We start from the raw sequence: 11,510 nt of genomic DNA, 5'->3' as shown, positions 1-11,510 counted from the left end.
GAATGTATTCCATGGTACATTAGATGGGTCTCGGGGTACATTAAATGAGTGTCAAGGTACGTTTTTATTTTTTAACCCTAATTACCCCTAGATCAATCTCAACCGTCAGATCAAATAAATCTCTCATCTGACGGCTGCCGTACATCACGGAATGCATTCCGTGAAAGTACAATCACGGGACAAAATCATATCCCTATAAATACATATATACATATAATTACTCAGATTTTTCATATATAATTCCACTATTTTCTGTTTTTTTCTTTCTATTCATCTAGCAGTTCAACAAGATTTTTCAAGTTCCTAGTATATTATTTTCAGCCTTTAATAATTTTTTAAACTATATATATTCTCTCCCACTATGTATTTATTGGTTTTTGAATATTATTAATATTATTATTATTGTGAAAATTTTATATAAATACATTATTTGTATTTAATGATTTTGTAAGAGAAGTTATAGAAATCCGGGTTATGTAAATATTTTTTTACCTTTTTTACTTTTCTTTTCTACTTTTTTTAATTCTGTAAAGTCCAATCAAAGAAAATATATATACTTATAATTAAAGAAAATTCATCATAATAATAATAATAAATAACCATTAATTAATTTTTACTTTCCAATCTTGAAAAATGTTTTAGTTTTAATTGACCAAACAATTTTCTCTTTTTTTTTTTTTCTTCTCTTCAAATAAAGATATAGAGTGTAATTAAGTAGTGTATTTTTTGTGCCCTAACGTGTTGTGTACGTAAGTTAGTGGTCCCACATGCATGCATTTGATACTTCTTACTTTCACTCGTGCATGCATGCCCTTTATAATATATTTATATATATATATTTATATAAAGAAGAAAAAAAAAGACTGATTAGCTAAACAGTTTTGAAAAATGGTCAAGCTCAAAGGTTTTTTGAAAATATATATATATATATATATATATATATATATAAATTAATGTGAACATTGAAAAGAATCAAACATTGTCAATACCCTGTTCTGTCTATATGCCAATGTCTTTTTACTTTATTTATTGTTAGTTGAAAAATAGGTAGTACACCTCCTGAAGAAGTGTTTCCATAAACTATCTATATGTTTTGGTATTGAGAAGAACTTTTTAATCTAATTATTTTTGTAATCGAAAACGTTGTAATTAGTGCAGAGGCAAGACTGAATCATTAGGAGATCAATTAGTAAATATTTATATTTTAAACAAAATATTTTTAAATAAGAAATGCTAAACGGCGTCTATATAGTGCTTAACACCCTTGTAAGGTGTAAATGTAAAATTATTATTAGTGTAATTAAATATTGAATCACATTTATTTTATTTTAATAGTTTATAAAAAACTGCTACCAACTTAAGGCGCCACCTTACAATGGTAATAAGCACCTTAGTGCCCCCACGAGAGCATCTCTAATGGGGTTGCCCAGTGAGTTTTCCAAATATATAATCTAGTTCAACTTTCAAGATAAGTTTTAAAAATATAGTGTTGAGTGTTGCCTAAAAGAGACAATGGTTTTCATTAATTTAACATTTAAAATGTGATATGTGAGACATAATAGGTAACTTTTGAAATTCGTCAACCATTGAAGTACTTTTTGTAAAAAAAAAAATGCATATCTTTCGTGGATGGGTTCATTGGTGGTGCATATGTAAATATCATTGATGAATTCAAATCAATATTACCATGTGCATCCTCATCCTCCAATGTCATATTTTTTTCACTTTCATCTAACAAGCATTTTTTTTGTTGCTCACTCGTCACTTGGCTATCCATAATCTTGCTTGTAATTTGATCTTCAATAATTTTATCATTGAGGATGGATGTTGCTTCATTCACCAAGTTGAGATCATCCGTTGTTAAACAGGCATCCAATATACCAAAAATTTTAGTCATTTCAAAGGGGTCATGCTCTTGAATTGTATGCTCAATCTCTTCTATGTGTTTTACTGATGACACTTCTACATTATTCAAACAGATCTCATAACTTTCGTTATTTGAGTTATTGTACTTAAAACTCTCTGAATTATTCACCATATAATTATCAAATAAAGATCTTTTCATGTCCGTCAAGCGATTAACCTCTTCTGGAAGTGATAGTATATTCTCCTCTTCTTTAATTGGTTGGGGTGAGTTTGGACAATAAGGAGGGTACTGGTGGCTCCAATCCTGAAATGATGGATCCAATGTCAGTCGTAATTAAAATCTGTCATATCATTCAACAGTGTTATCACATCATGACTTCTCCTTAACAAAGGCCCTCCAGTTACCTCTGCTCCATAATCTACCCAACTTTTTGTTTCATCATCAAGTCCGTTATATAAAAAAAAAAAAAAAAAAAAGAAGTAAAATACCCACTTGAGAAATTGGAATAACATCTCTCTCCGAGCTCCTTAAATCTCCCTAAGCAGAATATAATGGCTCATTGTGTTGTTAGATAAAATTCACAAGGTATAGCATTTGGATTTACAACAATTTTGGTTATTAGGGGCGGACCTATTACCGGCGGGGAAGGTCCGCCCCTAATAATAAGGTTATTACCGGCGGATGTGGGGGCCCGCCGGTATTAATCAAAATTTTCAGATTTTTATTTTTGTAAAATAAATAAAATAATAATTAGCGGCGGACATTTGGTAATACCGGCGGACAGCCTGCCGCTAATTTGAAGTGATATGTAAAGTGCGGGAAAACGAAGCAGGGGGAATTCAAAATTTATTAGCGGCGGACCAATACCGGCGGGGTCCGCCGCTATTATTATTTGCGGCGGACCAATACCGGCGGGGGTCCGCCGCTAATTATATTATTATCGGCGGGTTAATTAATACCGGCGGGCCCCGCCGGTAATAATTTGTCTATAAAAAAAAACCCCAACCCAGATACCCCATTTTCCCACTTCTCTCATTTTTTATCAGCCATTTTGCCCCACTTCTCTCTCGGTTTGCAGCCATATTTTTGCTCCACCACCGACTCTGCTCCACCACCGATTTAATTTCACTGCTTCAGGTAACTAATTTTCCCTTTACATTTTCACTTTTCACATTTCCACAAACTTATTTTTTTTTTCTGGTTGCATATTTTTTTTTGGTTCCTCTCTCGGTTGCACTGTGGCAGTGGACCTCCTCGCACCATCACCGTCGCATCACCGTCACCGTCGGTTCTTAGTTTCAAGTATGTGTTTTGTATTTATTTTTGATAAATTTTCTGTGTAATATATGTATGTGTTTGTAATTAGTTTGAAATTTCTAAATAAATTAATTTTCTGTGAGATTTTCTGTTATGTAATATAAATTTCTGTTATATATTAGTTTTATATATAAATGTGTGGTTTGTGATTTTTTAGGGTTTTTTATTTTGGTATGTAATATAAATTTGTGTTATATATTAGTTTTAGGGTTTTTTTATTTGCTGTGATATATAAAATGTATATATTTTTATATACACTTAAATATATTTTTTCTTAGTATAAATATATTTTTTTTGTTAATATATAAAATAAATAGGTGTATTATATACATTATATTTTTTTTGTGTAAAAGTATATGTATTATATATATTGTATTTTTTAATTTTTAAATAATTTTATATTGTATATATTATAGTTTTTATATATAAATATATGTTTTATATATTATATATTTTTTAATATATAAGTATATATATTATTTTTTTTTATATATAATATAAATTTATTGTATATATTATATTTTTATATATAAATACATATTTATTGTATATATTATATATTTATTTATATATTTATGTATAAATATATAAATATATATTTATTGTATATAATTAAAATGAAAAAAATTATTTTTATGTTATATATATTTTTATATTTTATAAATAAAATAAATAAAACTTTTATTATATAAAATATTTTATACATAATATTCATATATTTAATATTATATATATAAATATTTATTTAAATATGGTATATTTAAATTTATTTTATTTAGTATTGTTAGGAATTTTATTTAATTTTCTTAAATTGGTATTTTATTTATGTGTATGTGTGAAATGTATAATTTTATGTAATTATTTTGTTGTTTACTTTTGATTGTAAGTTACAATATGATATTATGTTATGAAATTTATTTAAAATTAAAATTTTAGAAGTTTAGAAGAATAAAAATGTGACAAAAAAAGAATTTAATATAAATTTTTAGTATGAAATTTAATTTAGATTCATATAAATATTTTAGAATTTTAAATATTAATAATGAAGTTGAATAATGAATTAATATATTTTTATGTTATCATAAAAAATAATAAAAATAATTTTAGTAATTAATTCTTTTTAATTAATTCATAAATAAATTTTTATATATTTTAATAAAAAAAATAAAAACAATTTTTTAATTTAATTTTTTGAAGAAAAATAATTAAATTAGTTAAATTAGTAAGATTTTTTATTTAATTTTCTGAAAAAAATAATTTAATCTTTTAAAGTTAATTTAATGTATTTAAAATAACTTACTAAGTTTACTAAAATATACTAAATGGTTAAAAAAAAAAAAAATCTTTTCAACTAAAATATTTTTTTAGTATACTTAGTAAGTAAAGTAATTTTAATATACTTAAATATAACTTCAACTATTTGTTTAATTAAAAAAAAATACAATAAAAATTATATATGAAAACACAATAAATAATATGGTAATGTATAAAACTTGAAATAATAATAATGCAAATTAAATATAAAATCATAAAAGACAAAGTAAATTGAAATAGCATAAAATATTCATAAAATAACATAAAATATTCATAAAATAGCATAAAATTTTCATAAAATAGCATAAAATTTTCATAATTATTTTATTGCCATTGCTATAACTCATAAATTTTTAAAACACTTTTAGATGACTATGGATAAATCTTGGACTTCTTGGAGAAAACGTGGTAAAGAATATTGGGAGTGTTTACAAGCATTTTTGGCAATGGCTTCAGCATATAAAAATTCTGATGGAAAAATTAGGTGTCCGTGTGTTAGATGTTTAAATACTCGATTTGAGCCTTTAAACTTCTCCGGGTCAATTTTTCGGTCCACAAAATCTATATTTTTTTCCTGGTCAGTTTCAGCAACAACCCCCGAACTTCTCGCCACAACAATCTCCAAATGTTTCGCAAGAACAACAATCTCCGAATTTAGCACAACAACGACAGACTCGACAATTTCCGGAGATTTTATCTGCTCAGCAACCATATTACCCATCACCGCCAGTGTAATACCCGGAATTAAGAAATGGATTAGCAAAACCCTAACTAAATAATTATGTATAATTGAGGAATTATATTATTATATAGTTCAATATATGTGATTTTATATGAATTTTAATATATTAAAGACCCCGTTGGTGAGCGAGGGGCATTTTGGTAATTATGACCCGAGAAGGGTAAAATGATGAAATTAATTTAATTACGTGCTTAATAGAACTATATTATTATATAGTATGCCTGTGTTGTCTTTTCAGGTGTGTTCTGACAGGTTAGCGCAGTATAGTCACAACCGGGAATTTCGGGCCGAACTGGGTTCGGACCCGAAATGTAAATTGGATTGATTATTTGGCATTTTATTTGATAAATGATAATCTGAAATTTATTTGAAATTAATTGAGTATTGAATGACTATTTTACCCTTGTGAGGGTGTATGTGGGTATTTAAGCCCTAAGGGCATTTTGGTCTTTTGACCTTATTTAATTTATTCTTGTAAAAGCTGAATTTTGAGTTAATGAGATGAAAATTCTGGTATTCCCTTCCCCATAACCCTCTCTCTCTCAAACCCTCTCCTTATTCTAGCTTTGATTTTGATGGGAATTGCTTGTTTTGGAGCTTGGAGTTTGTGGATTAGTGAGCTTGAAAGTGAAGGAAGTTTAGCTAAACTTGAGGTAGCTTTTTCAGATTTTAATTTTGACTTCCTTGCTGAATTTTCTTGATGATGGAACATGATTTTGTTTGTTGAAAGTGTATGTTGCATGAGGTGTTATTCTCTTGTTAGTTTGAGTTTGTTGTGTTTGAATTCTTGGTAAATGATTGTTTGATCTCTAGGCAAGAATTCTAGGGTTTTCTCTTATCTTGAACTCAGGCTATTATTGGTAATTATGGTTGAAAAATTGATGGAGTTGTTGGGTTTGAAGCTCTTGTTCAAGAGCTTGAATTTTACAAGTTTGGAACTTGATTTTTTATACTTTTGGGCAATCTGAATTTTGAGTTTAATATGTGATTTTGATGAATAAAATATGTGTTTTAGACCCTATAATATTTGCTAGCTGCTGTAAGTGGATTAATTATGATTTTGGATGTGAAAAGCTAGCTTGAGTTCATGGAACTCAAGCTTGGTGCTTTAATGGCACTTTTTGATTTTTAGTGCAATTGTTGGGTTTAAGTTGTGGAATATGTTTATTATGACATATATTGATGCTCTGGAAAGTTTGGGAATGTTTGGGGATGATTTGAGTGAGTTTTGGGGGTTTAAAGATTGAGAAATTTCGTGTTCTCTGCCCAGACAACCGGAATTCCGGTTGGTTCATCCGGAATTCCGGTTGGAGTTCATCGGGAAATGCTGAATTTTGTTTCGGCCATAACTTTTGACTCGGGACTCCGTTTGGGACGTTCTTTATACCGTTGGAAAGCTCTTTTCGAGCTCTATGTGATTATCTGTATTTGAAATGCCATGAATTTATTTTATGAATATGAAATCAGGGGTTAACCCTATTTGTGAAAATCCCGGATTGTGTGACTAGGATTACCGGCACCTGGTCAGGAGCACCAGGGGATTCAGAATCTCTGCATTTACGGGACAACAGGTAAGACAGTAGTTGCACGTAGAGATATGCACGGTGGTGCTTATATTGAATATTATATTGGTGATAATTAGAAACCGAGATTAGGGTTATTACCCTAAAGTGAGCGGTTTAATGGCCTAGGGTTATTACCCTAGTAATTATTAATGTGTAAATGTTATGCCATGCTAAATATATTGTAATAAAGAATTATGCGCACAAGGCATAATTAAGTTAGACTCGGTAAATTAGTACCTTGAGTTTGATAGTAATGCGGTTTAGGGTTATTACCCTAAAAGTTATGTGAAAGTAAGAAAGTCATGATGTACAATAATATTGCTAATCAAGTGAAAGCATGAATTAGGGTTATTAATCTCTATAAGTGTTATTTTGAGCATGCAATGATATGTTATATGAGAGACTATTTGGTATGTAATTTAGGGTTATTACCCTAAGATTCTATATGTTTTGTTATCTATTGAATACATACATATATTTCAAGAGTTATGTGCATAAGACATAACTTGGTTAGACCTAGTATATTACTAGGATAAACCACTGAAAGAACGTAATGTATGGATTACGTAAATATATATGAATAGGGTTATGTGAGTAAGGCATAACCAGGTTAGACTCGGTAATTATAATCGAGATAAACCTTACTAAGGCCTTATTGTAAATAGACGTGTGAGCGTAACACGTAGGTCTATGCTACATAGACATATATAGACGTGTGGGAGCAACACGTAGGTCTATGCTACATAGACATATATAGGCGTGTGAGCGTAACACGCAGGTCTATAGCAAATAGACAAATAGTGCAGTGGCACCAATAATTATATGATAAATATATATGTTGAGATGAAGGGTTATGCGCTTAAGGCATAACCAGGTTGGACTCGGTAACAAGAACCGAGATGAACTGATCTAAGGCCTTATTGTAAATAGACGTGTGAGAGCAACACGTGGGTCTACGCCACGTAGACATAAATAGACGTGTGAGCGCAACACGTAGGTCTACGCCACGTAGACATAAATAGGCATGTGAGCGTAACATGCAGGTCTGTGTCACACAGACAAATTTGAATAGCATTGTTGTTTATATTGTATGATGAGCATATTATTGATATGTTTTATCTTGTCTTCTTGGGCTTGGCTCACGGGTGCTCTACTGTGCAGGAAAGGGTAAGTCAGTGGCTGATCAACCATGAGTTTGAGGAGCAAGATGAAGAATGTACATGTTCAAGCCATATCAGACCAAGCGGGTTAAGGGTCTATCAGTGATGAACTTTTGAACTCTATTTTTCCGTTTAGGTCGGCTAGAAATAAATGACTTGTAATAGCGTTTGTAAATATTTTTGGGATCCCAACTATTTTAAAAGTTTTAAATATATTACAAGTTTATTTTCTTTCTGTTTAATATAAAAGTTTAAATTCTGCGCTATTTTGATTAGTAATCTCGTTTAGGGGATTAGGGTTTCATAAGTATTTTGGGTAGCGTGCCTAATCATTTAGGGCGTTACAGCGAGTATCGCAAGCTTAGGACAATGCACCAAATCCTGATATTAACTTAAATGCTACTGGCTCAAATTTTGAAGATGATTTGTTTAATCAAGACAATATTAATTAGTGTATCTTAATTTTTATTATGTTTGGATTTCTTTAAGTTTAAATTAATGTATGGATAATAATCTTTTAATTTTTAAATTTTAAATAATGTATGGATGATAATTTGTGGGTTTATTAATTTTAATTTTGATATTTATTAATAATATAAATTTGAAAAAAGTTAATTAAATAAATATAGAAAAAATATTTCTAATATTATTTATAATATTTAATTAAATATAAATATTTTTTAATTAAATAATTATTTATAATATTTATTAATAAAATTATTTCATTTTTATATTTTTTTTAAAAAAATCATTATTACCGGCGGACACCCGCCGGTAATAATGGTTCAGATTAATTAATTCTACGCGTTTACCAGCGGACCCCGCCGCTATTTGTCCGCCGGTATTAATCATTAATAGCGGCGGATGTGTCAGTCCGCCGCTATTAATGATTAATAGCGACGGGCTATTACCGGCGGATGCCCGCCGCTAATGGGCTTTACCGGCGGATTTCAGCATTATTACCAGCGGACTGTTCCGCCCCTATTAATGGTGTTTGTTGCATGTCAAACACATTCAGTAAAATATTAGTAAAATTTAATAAAAATAAACTAAATTAGAATGGAAGTTAACTATATTGATATTAACTAAAATAGTCTGGGACAATTGCGCAAAAACTTGTTATGGATTTTCTAACACGCAAGTATACGTATCATTTTTACAAGTAATACACATGTAAGTGAGATCGTTTTCACGAGAACTGTAGGTAAGTACTAAACAATTAAATTCTTGTATTTATTTGACAATCTAATGAAAGGAACTTTTTTTAAAACTAAATAATCTAAACAAAAATTAATTACTCTAAACTCTATTCATTGTTAATTTTACCATAATTAATTAATTTATTTGTTTGTTTTGTTATTTCATGAACAATTTATTAGTTATAACATAAATTTTTTGTGACGAAATGAGATTTTTAGTCATAATAAAAAGTTACTTGTGACTAAAATATAGTATTTAGATATAAATTGTCGTTGATTTTTAGTCACAACAAATTGTGATTATTGTGATTAATATTTTTAGCCAAAGACTTTCTAGTCACAGAATAGAAATGTTGATTTATAATTAGTCAATTTTTTTTTACTTTTAGTCGGTGGTGAAGCGAGGCCAAAAAAAAATTGAAACATTAATAAAAAAAATATAATTTTTATCAAAAAAAAAATGCAAATTCTATGAGAATAAAAATAAATATATGTGAGAATAAAAGTGAAAAATATAAATTTATGGAGATAAATATAAAAATATGTAATGAAAAAAATTATTTTTATGGGGTCAAAATATAAAATACCTAAAAAATTATATACAAAATTTATATAAATAAAAAATTGAGGAGGGCAAATGACCCCACATGTCCCCCCCCTTCCCTCCGCCTCTGCATTTAGTCACAAATTTTGTTGTGACTAAAAGTAACATTTTTTTTTGTAGAGAATCCATATTAAAATTAGTCACTTGCAAATATTGGAAGAGCGATCAAAATGTGTCTAGGTTTTGTGGAATACAATAAGTAGTGATTTATGAACCAACAAAATCCTAAATTGGGCCACAATGTTAGAGATGATGGTATTCGTAAGGAGCATGTAGGGCAAAAATGAAAAATGATTTATAGAGTGGGAATTTTGAAAATAAAATAAAATTATGTGGGAAAGTTTGATCTCAACAAAATATTATATAGTACCCATTTAACCATTTATAGATTTATAGATAATAATTAGGGTAACTTATAAAAATATTAGATTTTGGGTAAATATTTACAATTTTATTACCACACGACAAAAATTACATTTATACTGTCCTGCTTTTTTTTTTTCTTTATACTGTTAACACCAAAAAAAGAGGCCTTTATCTTCCACACTCACGAACATAACTGCCACAGTAATACCAGAACAGCCAGAAACAACCATTAATTCTACCGAGGTGAAGCAAAAATATTAAAACCATTAATGTTGGCACTGTCATGGTTTTTTTAATGTTATTTTGTATGTTTAACAAATGTTGGTTTCAAATTACATAGGTTAAACCAACTACTAAAAAAAAAAGGATGGAAGTTGGTTGAGAAAAGAAACAACATAATAAATGCATCAAAATGTAGAGAGCTAGGGCACAATAAGAAAACATACATGAAAAGACATCAAAAATGAAAAGAAGCAAAACAACTAAAAATCAACTATAGAACAACACAGAGGAAAACTGAACATATATTTTTTGTTGGAAGAAAACTTAGAGAATATAGATATAGTTGTCAAATTCATGGAAAATTGTTTTGTTAGTCATGGTCATTATTATATTAGGTAAGAGAAATGTTTTATTTTGTACTCATGGATTCAATAAATTATTTTTTAGATCTCAGTCTTGATATTATAATATGAATTATTTTAGAATTTTTTACACCACATATTGAAATTTTTAATTTTTTTATTTTTTATTGTGGAGCGGAATTTTTTTCAAAAATACCGTGTAAGTTTTATACTATATACTGTGTTAAGTTTTCATGATTATTTTTTAGTTGTTCTATTGATGTTTTAATTATTCTATTTTATTGTTTTATAAAAAATTCGTGTGATAGTAAAATTGTAAACTTTTACCAAAAATTCATTATTTTTATAAAAACTCCATCATTTTACCATCTTTATTGACATTACATATTAAAATGTACGGTAATAGAATTTTATTTATGCTAATAATTTAGAATTTCTTTTATTAGTGTTTAATATCATTGGTAGGGATGCACATGGGGCAGGAAATTAGCGGGGAGTGCTCTCCCCGTCCCCATCCCTGTTAAAGATTTTAATCCTCATCCCTACGTATTCCCTATCAGGGACGGGGCGGGAAATCTCCTACTGGGGCGGGGACAAGACGGGAAATTCCCTATTTTCATAATAAAATTTATTTTTAAAATTTAAATGTATAAAATTATTAAATTATATAAAACAAAATATTACATATTATTTACTATTCAATATAGTAATTATTATACAAAAACACAACTTCAAAAATTGTAAAAATGGTATTAATACACTAAAAAGAATACAAACCCATATATAAAATAT

The sequence above is a fragment of the Cannabis sativa genome, chromosome 3 (genome assembly GCF_029168945.1).
Source record: "Cannabis sativa cultivar Pink pepper isolate KNU-18-1 chromosome 3, ASM2916894v1, whole genome shotgun sequence".
NCBI classification, from domain to species: Eukaryota; Viridiplantae; Streptophyta; class Magnoliopsida; order Rosales; family Cannabaceae; genus Cannabis; species Cannabis sativa.
This window is presented reverse-complemented; position numbering follows the sequence as displayed.